We start from the raw sequence: 8,788 nt of genomic DNA, 5'->3' as shown, positions 1-8,788 counted from the left end.
GAGGGAGTGGGTGGATTGGGAATTTGGGGTTAATAGATGCAGACTATTGCTTCTGTAATGGAAAAGGAATGAGATCCTGCTGTATAGCACTGGGAGCTATATCTAGTCACTTATTATGGAGTATGATAATGTGAGAAAAAGGAATGTATATGTGTATGTGTGACTGGGTCACCATGCTGTACAGTAGAAAATTGACAGAACACTGTAAACCAGCTATAATGGAAAAAAATTAAAATCATTTTTAAAAAATAAATTTAAAATTAAATTAAATTAAATTTTTAAAAAATTAGGTCTTTTCAAACCCTATGGGATATGACTAAACCCACACTCAGAGGAAAATTTATAGTCTTAAATTATTTATTATTTAATTGTAAAGAAATTTTTAATGAATTACACACAAATAGTCAATAAGCACATAAAAATACATTAATGTTCAGGGAAATTAAAACCATGATGAAATATCACTATGTACTGACTAAAACTGATGAAATGAAAAAGACAATACTTACTGTTGAAGAGGACATTCAGTAACCAGGACTCTCATACATTTCTAGTAAGAGTGTAAAATAGCATAACCAGTTTGAAAAACTGATTGGCAGTTTCTTTTAAAGTTAAACATGTGTTTACCCTCTAATCCAGAAATCCCACCTCTAGGCATTTATCTGAGATTTAATTAATTAATTCCCAAAAAGAGCTTAGAATGGTGCCAGGTACACAGCACATGCTCAATAGATGTTATTATTTCAAAAGAAAGGATCCAGGGACTGAGAGGCCAGATGACTTGATAAAGTCAAGCTTTCTGTCCTATTAGAATTGTAACTGAGCTAGGGCCCTGTGGGGCTCCTGGGCACACTAGCCTTTTTGTGTCCTCCATTTCTTGTTTTTAGGGAATAAACTTCAGCCTCCGTGACCTTCCCTGAGTTCCAAAGGGCAGATTCAGCTAATCAGTGAAGGGAGGGTATGCAGAGACCAGGGAGGAGCTGTCAAGAGGCAAGAGTGCAGCCTTGGGGCAAGGTCCTGGTTCTTCCTCAAGGAATATACGTAACAATATCTCTGAGCCCTTCTACAGAACTAACATCCTCAACAAGTGGAAGATGTCAACTACTTGATGAAGCATTCTTCATTTTGGAAAAAGGAGGGCCACCAGAACCAGTCCCAGCGGCACCACTAAACACAATTTTGAGAAAAAAATGCAAGCTTGCCTCTACCCTGATCCTTATCTACAGCCCTATTTTCCACTCCCAAAACTACAAAACTTCTCTTTCTCAAGGAGGGCACAGTCTTTAAGGCATTAGCCTGCTGTGGCCTCCTTTACCTGGCAAAGCAATAAAGCTATCCTTTTCTCCTTCACCCCAAACTGTCTCCATGTTTCTACTTGGCACCAGCGGACAAGAGGCCAAGTTTCAGCAATAGAATGTCTCATATTGTGATGCTATACAATTGTACAGCAGATCAAGTAGTTATCACCCTCCTCACCAAGGGATTTCTCTTCTGTCTTTTTCTATGAACAACAGCAGGAAACATCTGAAGAGGGATAATACCCACTAGGTCACTTGAGTCAAAAATAGATTGTGAGCTGTAAACATTCTGTTGCTATTTCCTCCAATCTCCTTTTTTTTTCTTTTATTTTTTAATGAAATACAGTTGGTTTAAAATGTTTAGTTTCAAGTATATACAAAAGTGGTTCAGTTATACATATATGTAAATATATATATTCTTTCTTAGATTCTTTTCCATTGTAGGTTATTACAAGATATTGAGTACAGCTCCCTGTGCTATGCCATTAGTCCTTTTTGGTTATCTACTTTATATATATATCAGTGTGTATCTGTTAATCCCAAAGTCCTAATTTATTTCTCCCTACACTTTTCCCCTTTGGTAACCATAAGTTTGTTTTCAATGTCCTGTGAGTCTATTTCTGTTTTGTAAATAAGCTCATTTGTATCATTTTTTATATTCTGCAATTAAGCCATATCATGCAAGTGGTGCTTGGAAAAGTGGACAGCAATACATATAAAATAATGATGAAGAATGCTAACACCACACACAAAATAAACTCAAAGCAGATCAAAAACCTAAATGCAAAACCAGGTATTATAAAACTCTTAGAGGAAAACATAGGCAGAACACTCTGCCATAAATCACAGCAATATCTTTTTGGTTCCATCACCTTGGGAAATGGAAATAAAAACAAAAATAAACCAGTCTTGTTTCATGACAAGCAGAGATCAGTTGAGAGCAAATCAATGCTAAGGGGCATTGGCAAGTCCCTTGCTCACCTGGGCTCGAACCAGCATCTCACCTGTGCCCCATCTGCAGCTATTCACTCCCAAGAGCAGCACCACATGCAGAAAGCATGATGCATGGAAACCACCCCAGCCTGCCTCCCAGCATGCAGCATGGGCACCCAAGGGCCCTTTTCTCTTGCATAGCACAGGGGTGATCATAAGCAGCTCTCAGAATGTGGGGAAGTTCAGCTGTGATGCTTCCCCAAAGCAGCACCAGGAACAGCAATGTGAGATACACCTTAATTCTTTTCTTCAGTGAAGGTCTTTCTCGGTTCCAAGCAGCTCTTCTGAAAATTTAATTTCCTGAATTGTTTGAATTTTGTTTGCAATGCCCATGTATAATTATGTAATCAAAAGAAAAAAAAAGTTATTCCTCTACAGGTGGAAAAAAAAAAAAAGCAGTAACTCTGAAAAATTAACATTCTAAGAATTTATTTTCTAATCTCTTAATAAGGTGAATTGCACAAAGGGGTCAGGGAGTGGGCGAGAACAGACCTGCCAACAATAATGATAATATGCTATAGTCACACAACGTTTCTCCACTGACAGCTTTTTTCTCACATACAACTTTGCTTGAATCATACATCAAAGCAGCCCAGGATCTCCCCCAGATACCTGGTTTCCCTTGTTTTAAGCCTGTCACCTAACAGAGCAAATAGCCATGACAGCATCAACAGACATGCCTCTTTCTCCATTGCACAGTCCCATATCCTGCTCTATATGCCTACAGAGCACTGATCACTACCTGAACTTAAAGATAGATTGGCATCTACTTATACACACATATCTATATCCAGAAAAGGAGATACAGATATAGAGTTCCCATCATGGCTCAGCAGAAACGAATCTGCCTAGCATCCATGAGGACGCAGGTTCGATCCCTGGCCTCACTCAGTGGGTTAAGGATCCGGTATTGCCATGAGATATGGTGTGGGTTGCAGATGCGGCTTGGATCCAGCGTGTCTGTGGTGTAGGCCAGCAGCTACAGCTCTGACTGGACCCCTAGCCTGGGACCCTCCATATGCCATGAGCTCAGCCCTTAAAAAAAAAAAAAAAAAAAAAAAAAAAAAAAGGCATATAGATATATGGCCTATCTCTCCTTCCACAATGCACCCTCTAGGAGGTACAGAATCTTGTCTATCTTATTTTCTGCGGCTTTACCAGGGCACAAAGCAGGCACTCAGTAAATATTTGCTTTTTGCCTTAATGACTGTGATAGGCAGCCTCTAAGATGACCCTGATGAGCCCTCCACCTTGTATTCATGCCTTTATGTAATTAAACTTCCTTGAGTGTGGGCTGAACTGAGTGACTCGGTTCTAGTAAATAGGACACACCAGAAGTGACAGGACACGTCCAAATTAGGTGACCAAAAAACTATTTTAGGGTATGCACTTTCTGACTCTCTGGCACCACCACCATCTGCCATGTAGTAAGGACACTGAGGCAGCTTATGGAGAGGCCAGGGTAGTGAATGAGAGTTATGGACTGAATTGTGTTCCCACGAAATTCATGTATGGAAGCCTAACCTCTAATATGATTATATTTGGAAACAAGGCCTTTAAAGAGGTCATGAAGTTTAAATAAAATAAAAAAGTGGGGAGTTCCCATTGTGGTGCAGTGGTATAACACATCCAACTGGGAACCATGATGTTTTGAGTTCAATCCCTGGCCTCGCTTGTGGGTTAAGAATCTGGTGTTGCTGTGAGCTGTGATCTAAGACATGGCTCAGATCTGGCGTTGCAGTGGCTCTGGCGTAGGCCAGCAGCTGTATCTCCGATATTTGACCCCTAGCCTGGGAACCTCCATGTGTAGCAGGTGTAGCCCTAAAAAAGGACAAAAGACAAACAAAAATTTAAAAATAAAAAAAAATAAAGATGGGGTGACAGCAGTCATACTGTCAATGAGAAGGGAGAGGGACACTAGGGTCATGCGCTCACAGAGGAAAGGCCATGTGAGGACACAGCAAGAAGTGGCCACCTGCAAACAAGGAGCAGCGCCTCAGAAGAAAGTAGACCTATCAGCACCCTGATCTTGGGCTTCCAGTCTGCAGAACGATGAGAACTTAATATCTGTCATTTAAGCCTGTGGTATTTTGTCATGGGAGACCTAGGAGACAAGGCCATGTGAGTGATCTTGAAAGCAGATTCTTCAGCCACTCTTGAGCCTTGACATGACTGTAGCCTCGGCCCACAGTTTGATAAGAACCTCACAAAAGACCCAAAGCCAGAGACACCTAGCTAAGCTGACCAACAGAAACCAAGAGACGATAAATGTTGTTTTAAGCCACTAAGTTTTTGTATGTACTTGCAGGAATAGGTAACTAACACAACGCGTGAACAATATGTTTTTCCCTTTTTTTTCTTTTTTTTATTATAGTTGATTTACAATGTTCTGTCAATTTCTGCTGTACAGCAAAGTGACCCAGTCATACATATATACACATTCTTTTTCTCACATTATCCTCCATCATGTTCAATCACAAGTGATTAGATATATTTCCCTGTGCTATACAGCAGGACTTCATTGCATATTCACTGCAAATGCAATAATTCGCATCTACTAACCCCAAACTCCCAGTCCATTCCACCTCCTCCCCCTCCCCCTCGGAGTCTGTTCTCTATGTCCATGAGTTTTGTTACTGTTCTGTAGATAGGTTCATTTATGCCATATTATAGATTCCACATATAAGTGATATCATATGGTATTTGTCTTTCTCTTTCTGACTTAACATCACTTAGTATGAGAATCTCTAGTTCCATCCATGTTGCTGCAAATGGCATTATTTTCTTCCTTTTATGGTGAGTAGTATTCCATTGTGTATATATACCACATCTTCTTACTCCATTCATCTGTTGATGGACATTTAGATTGTTTCCATGTCTTGGCTATTGCGAATAGTGCTACAATGAACATAGAGAACAGCATGCATCTTCTTTTTTTTTTTTTTTTTAGGGTAGCACCCCTGGCATATGGAGGTTCCCAGGCGAGGGGTCCAATCGGAGCTGCAGCTGCAGGCCTACACCAGAGCCACAGCAACGCCACCTACACCACAGTTCATGGCAATGCTGGATACTTAACCCACTGAGCAAGGCCAAGGATCAAACCCACAACCTCATTGGTTCCTAGTCAGATTCGTTTCCAATGTGCCACGATGGGAACTCCACATGTATCTTTTTGAATGAAAGTTTTGTCCGGATATATGCCCAGGACTGGGATTGCTGGATCATATGGTAATTTAATATTTAGTTTTTGATGTACCTCCATACTGTTTTCCATGGTAGTTACAGCAATTAACATTCCCACCACAGTGTGGGAGGGTTCCCTTTTCTCCACAACCTCTCCAGCATTTGTTGTTTGCAGACTTACTAATGATAGCCATTCTGACTGGTATGAGATGGTTACTCATTGCAGTTTTGATTTCCATTTCTCTAATAATTGGTGATGTTGAGCTTTTTTTATGTGCTTGTTGCCCATCCACATGTCTTCTTTGGATATATGTCTATTTAGGGTTTATGCCCTTTTTTTAATTGTGTTGTTTGTTTGTTTGCTATGGAGTTGTACGAGTTGTTTTTATATTTTAGATTAAGCCCTTCTCAGTTGCATTGCTTGCAACTATTTTCCCCCATTTCATTGGCTGTCTTTTTTTATGATTTACTTTGCTATGCAAAAGCCTGTAAGTTTGATTAGGTCCCACTACTTTATCTTTGTTTTTATTTCTGTTGCCTTGGGAGCTGACCTAAGGAAAACACTTGTACGGTTGATGTCAGAGAATGTTTTGCCTCTGTTCTCTTCTAGGAGTTCTGTGGTGTCTTGTCTTTAAGCCATTTTGAATTTATTTTTGTGCATGGTTTGAGGGTTGTTCCAAATTAATGAATGTTCCAGATTCATTAATTTATATGTGGCTGTCCAGTTTTCCCAGCATCACTTACAGAAGAGACTGTCTTTTCCCCATTTTATATTCTTGCCTACTTTGTCTAAGATTAATTGACCATAGGTGTCTGGGTTTATTTCTGTGTTCTCTATTCTGTTCCATTGGTCTGTATGTCTGTTTTGGTACCAGTACCACACTGTCTTGATTACTGTACCTTTGTAAACTTATCTGAAATCTGGGAGAGTTATGCCTCCTGCTTGGTTTTTTGTTCCTCAGTATTGCTTTGGAAATTCTGGGTCTTTTGTGGTTCCATATAAATTTTTGGATTGTTTGTTCTAGTTCTGTGAAAAATGTAATGGGTAATTTGATAGGGATTGCATTAAGTCTGTTTTGGGTAGTATGGCCATTTTAATGATATAAATTCTTCCAATCCAGGAGCACAGAGTATCTTTCTATTTCTTTGGTCTTCTTTAATTTGCTTGATTAATGTCTTAAAAGTTCTCAGCATATAAGTCTTTCACCTCCTTGGTTAGGTTTATTCCTAGGTATTTAATTTTGGGGGGTGCAATTTTAAAAGATATTGGTTTTTTTTTGTTTGTTTGTTTGTTTTTTTCTTTTTGCCTTTTCTAGGGCTGCTCCCACAGCACATGGAGGTTCCCAGGCTAGGGGTCGAATCGGAACTATAGCTGCTGGCCAATGCTAGAGCCACAGCAATGCAGGATCCGAGCTGCGTCTGTGACCCACACCACAGCTCACTGCAATGCCGGATCCTCAACCCACTGAGCCAGGCCAGAGATCAAACCCGCAACCTCATGGTTCCTAGTTGGATTCGTTAACCACTGAGCCACGACTGGAACTCCCCAGATATTGTATTTTCGTATTCCTTTTCTAATGTTTCATTGTTAGTGTACAGAAATGCAACCAATTTCTGAATATTATTAATCTTGTACACTACCACTTCACTGAATTTGTTGATGAGTTCAGGTAGTTCTTGTGTGGAGTCCTTAGGGTGTTCTATATATGACATCATGTCATCTGCAGAGAGTGACAGTTTTAACTCTTCTCTTCCAATCTGGACACATGTTATTTCTTTTGTTTGTCTGATTGCTGTGGCTAGGTCTTCCAATCCTATGTTGAATAAAAGTGGTGAGAGTGGGCATCCTTGTCTTGTTCCAGATTTTAGCAGGAAGGGTTTCAGCTTTTCTACATTGAATATTATATTAGCTATGGGTTTGTCATAAACAGCTTTGATTATGTTAAGGTGTGCTCCCTCCATACCCACTTTGGTAAGAGTTTTTATCATGAATGGATTTTGGACTTTGTCAAATGTTTTTTCTGCATCTATTGAGATGATCATGCGGTTTTTGACTTTTGTTAATGTGGTGTATGACGTTGATTGATTTGCATATGTTGAACCATCCTTGTGAACCTGGGATGCAGCCTACCTGGTCATGGTGTATGATCTTTGGAATTTGTTGGCTAAAATTTTGTTGAGAATTTTTGCATCTATATTCATCAAAGATATTTGCCTATAATTTTCTTTTTTAGTAGTATATTTGTCTGGTTTTATTGTTAGGATGATAGTGGCTTCATAGAATGTCTTTGGAAGTGTTCCTTCTTCAGCCTTTTGGAAAATTTTAAGAAGGATGGGTTTAAGTTCTTTGTATGTTTGGCAGAATTCTGTGAATCCATCTGGTCCTTGGCTTCGTTTGTAGGGAATGTTTTTGTTGCATATTCAATTTCATTTCTAGTGATTTGTCTTTTCAAATGATCTATTTCTTCTTGATTCAGGTTTGACTCAAGTTTGGTGACTCAGGTTTTCTAGAAAGTTGTCCATTTCTTCTAGGTTGTCAGATTTGTGGTATATAATTGTTCATAATATTCTCTTATGGTTTTTTTTTTTGTATTTCTGCATTGAAGTTTCCCCTTTTTCATTTCTTATTTTGTTTATTTGGGTTCTTTCTCTCTTCTTCTTGGTGAGTCTGGCCAGAGGTTTGTCCATTTTGTTTATCCTTTAAAAGGACCAGCCCTTGGTTTTATTGATTTTTTATATTGTTTTTTGAATCTCTATTTTATTGATTTCCTCTCTGATCTTTATAATTTCCTTCCTTCTGCTGACTTTAGGTTTTATTTGTTCTTCTTTTTCTAATTCTTTTAGGTGGTATGTTAAGTGGCTGATTTGAGATTTTTCATCTTTTTTGAAGAAGGCCCATATTGCTAAGGACTTCCCTCTAAGAACTGCTTTTGCAGCATCCCAAAGATTTTGAATAGCTGTGTTCTCATTATCATTTGTCTTGAGGTATTTTTTAATTTCCCTTTTGATTTCCTCAATGACCCATTGGTTTTTTAGGTGCATGTCATTTAGTCTCCATGTAATCAGTTTTTTCTCATTTCTTTTCCTGTGGTTTCATGCCATTGTGGTCAGAGAAGATACTTGAAATAATTTCTACACTCTGAAATTTGTTGAGGTTAGTTTGTACCCCAGTGTGTTGTCAATCCTTGAGAATGTTCCACATGAACTTGAAAATAATGTATATTCTGTGTTTTTAGGATGTAATGTCCTGAAAATACCAATTAAGGCTAACTGTTCTATTCTGTCATTAGGATCTCTGTTATCTTATAGATTTT

Source organism: Sus scrofa, chromosome 12 (assembly GCF_000003025.6).
Source record: "Sus scrofa isolate TJ Tabasco breed Duroc chromosome 12, Sscrofa11.1, whole genome shotgun sequence".
In the NCBI taxonomy this organism is placed as follows: Eukaryota; Metazoa; Chordata; class Mammalia; order Artiodactyla; family Suidae; genus Sus; species Sus scrofa.
Note: the sequence above shows the minus strand (reverse complement) of the source record.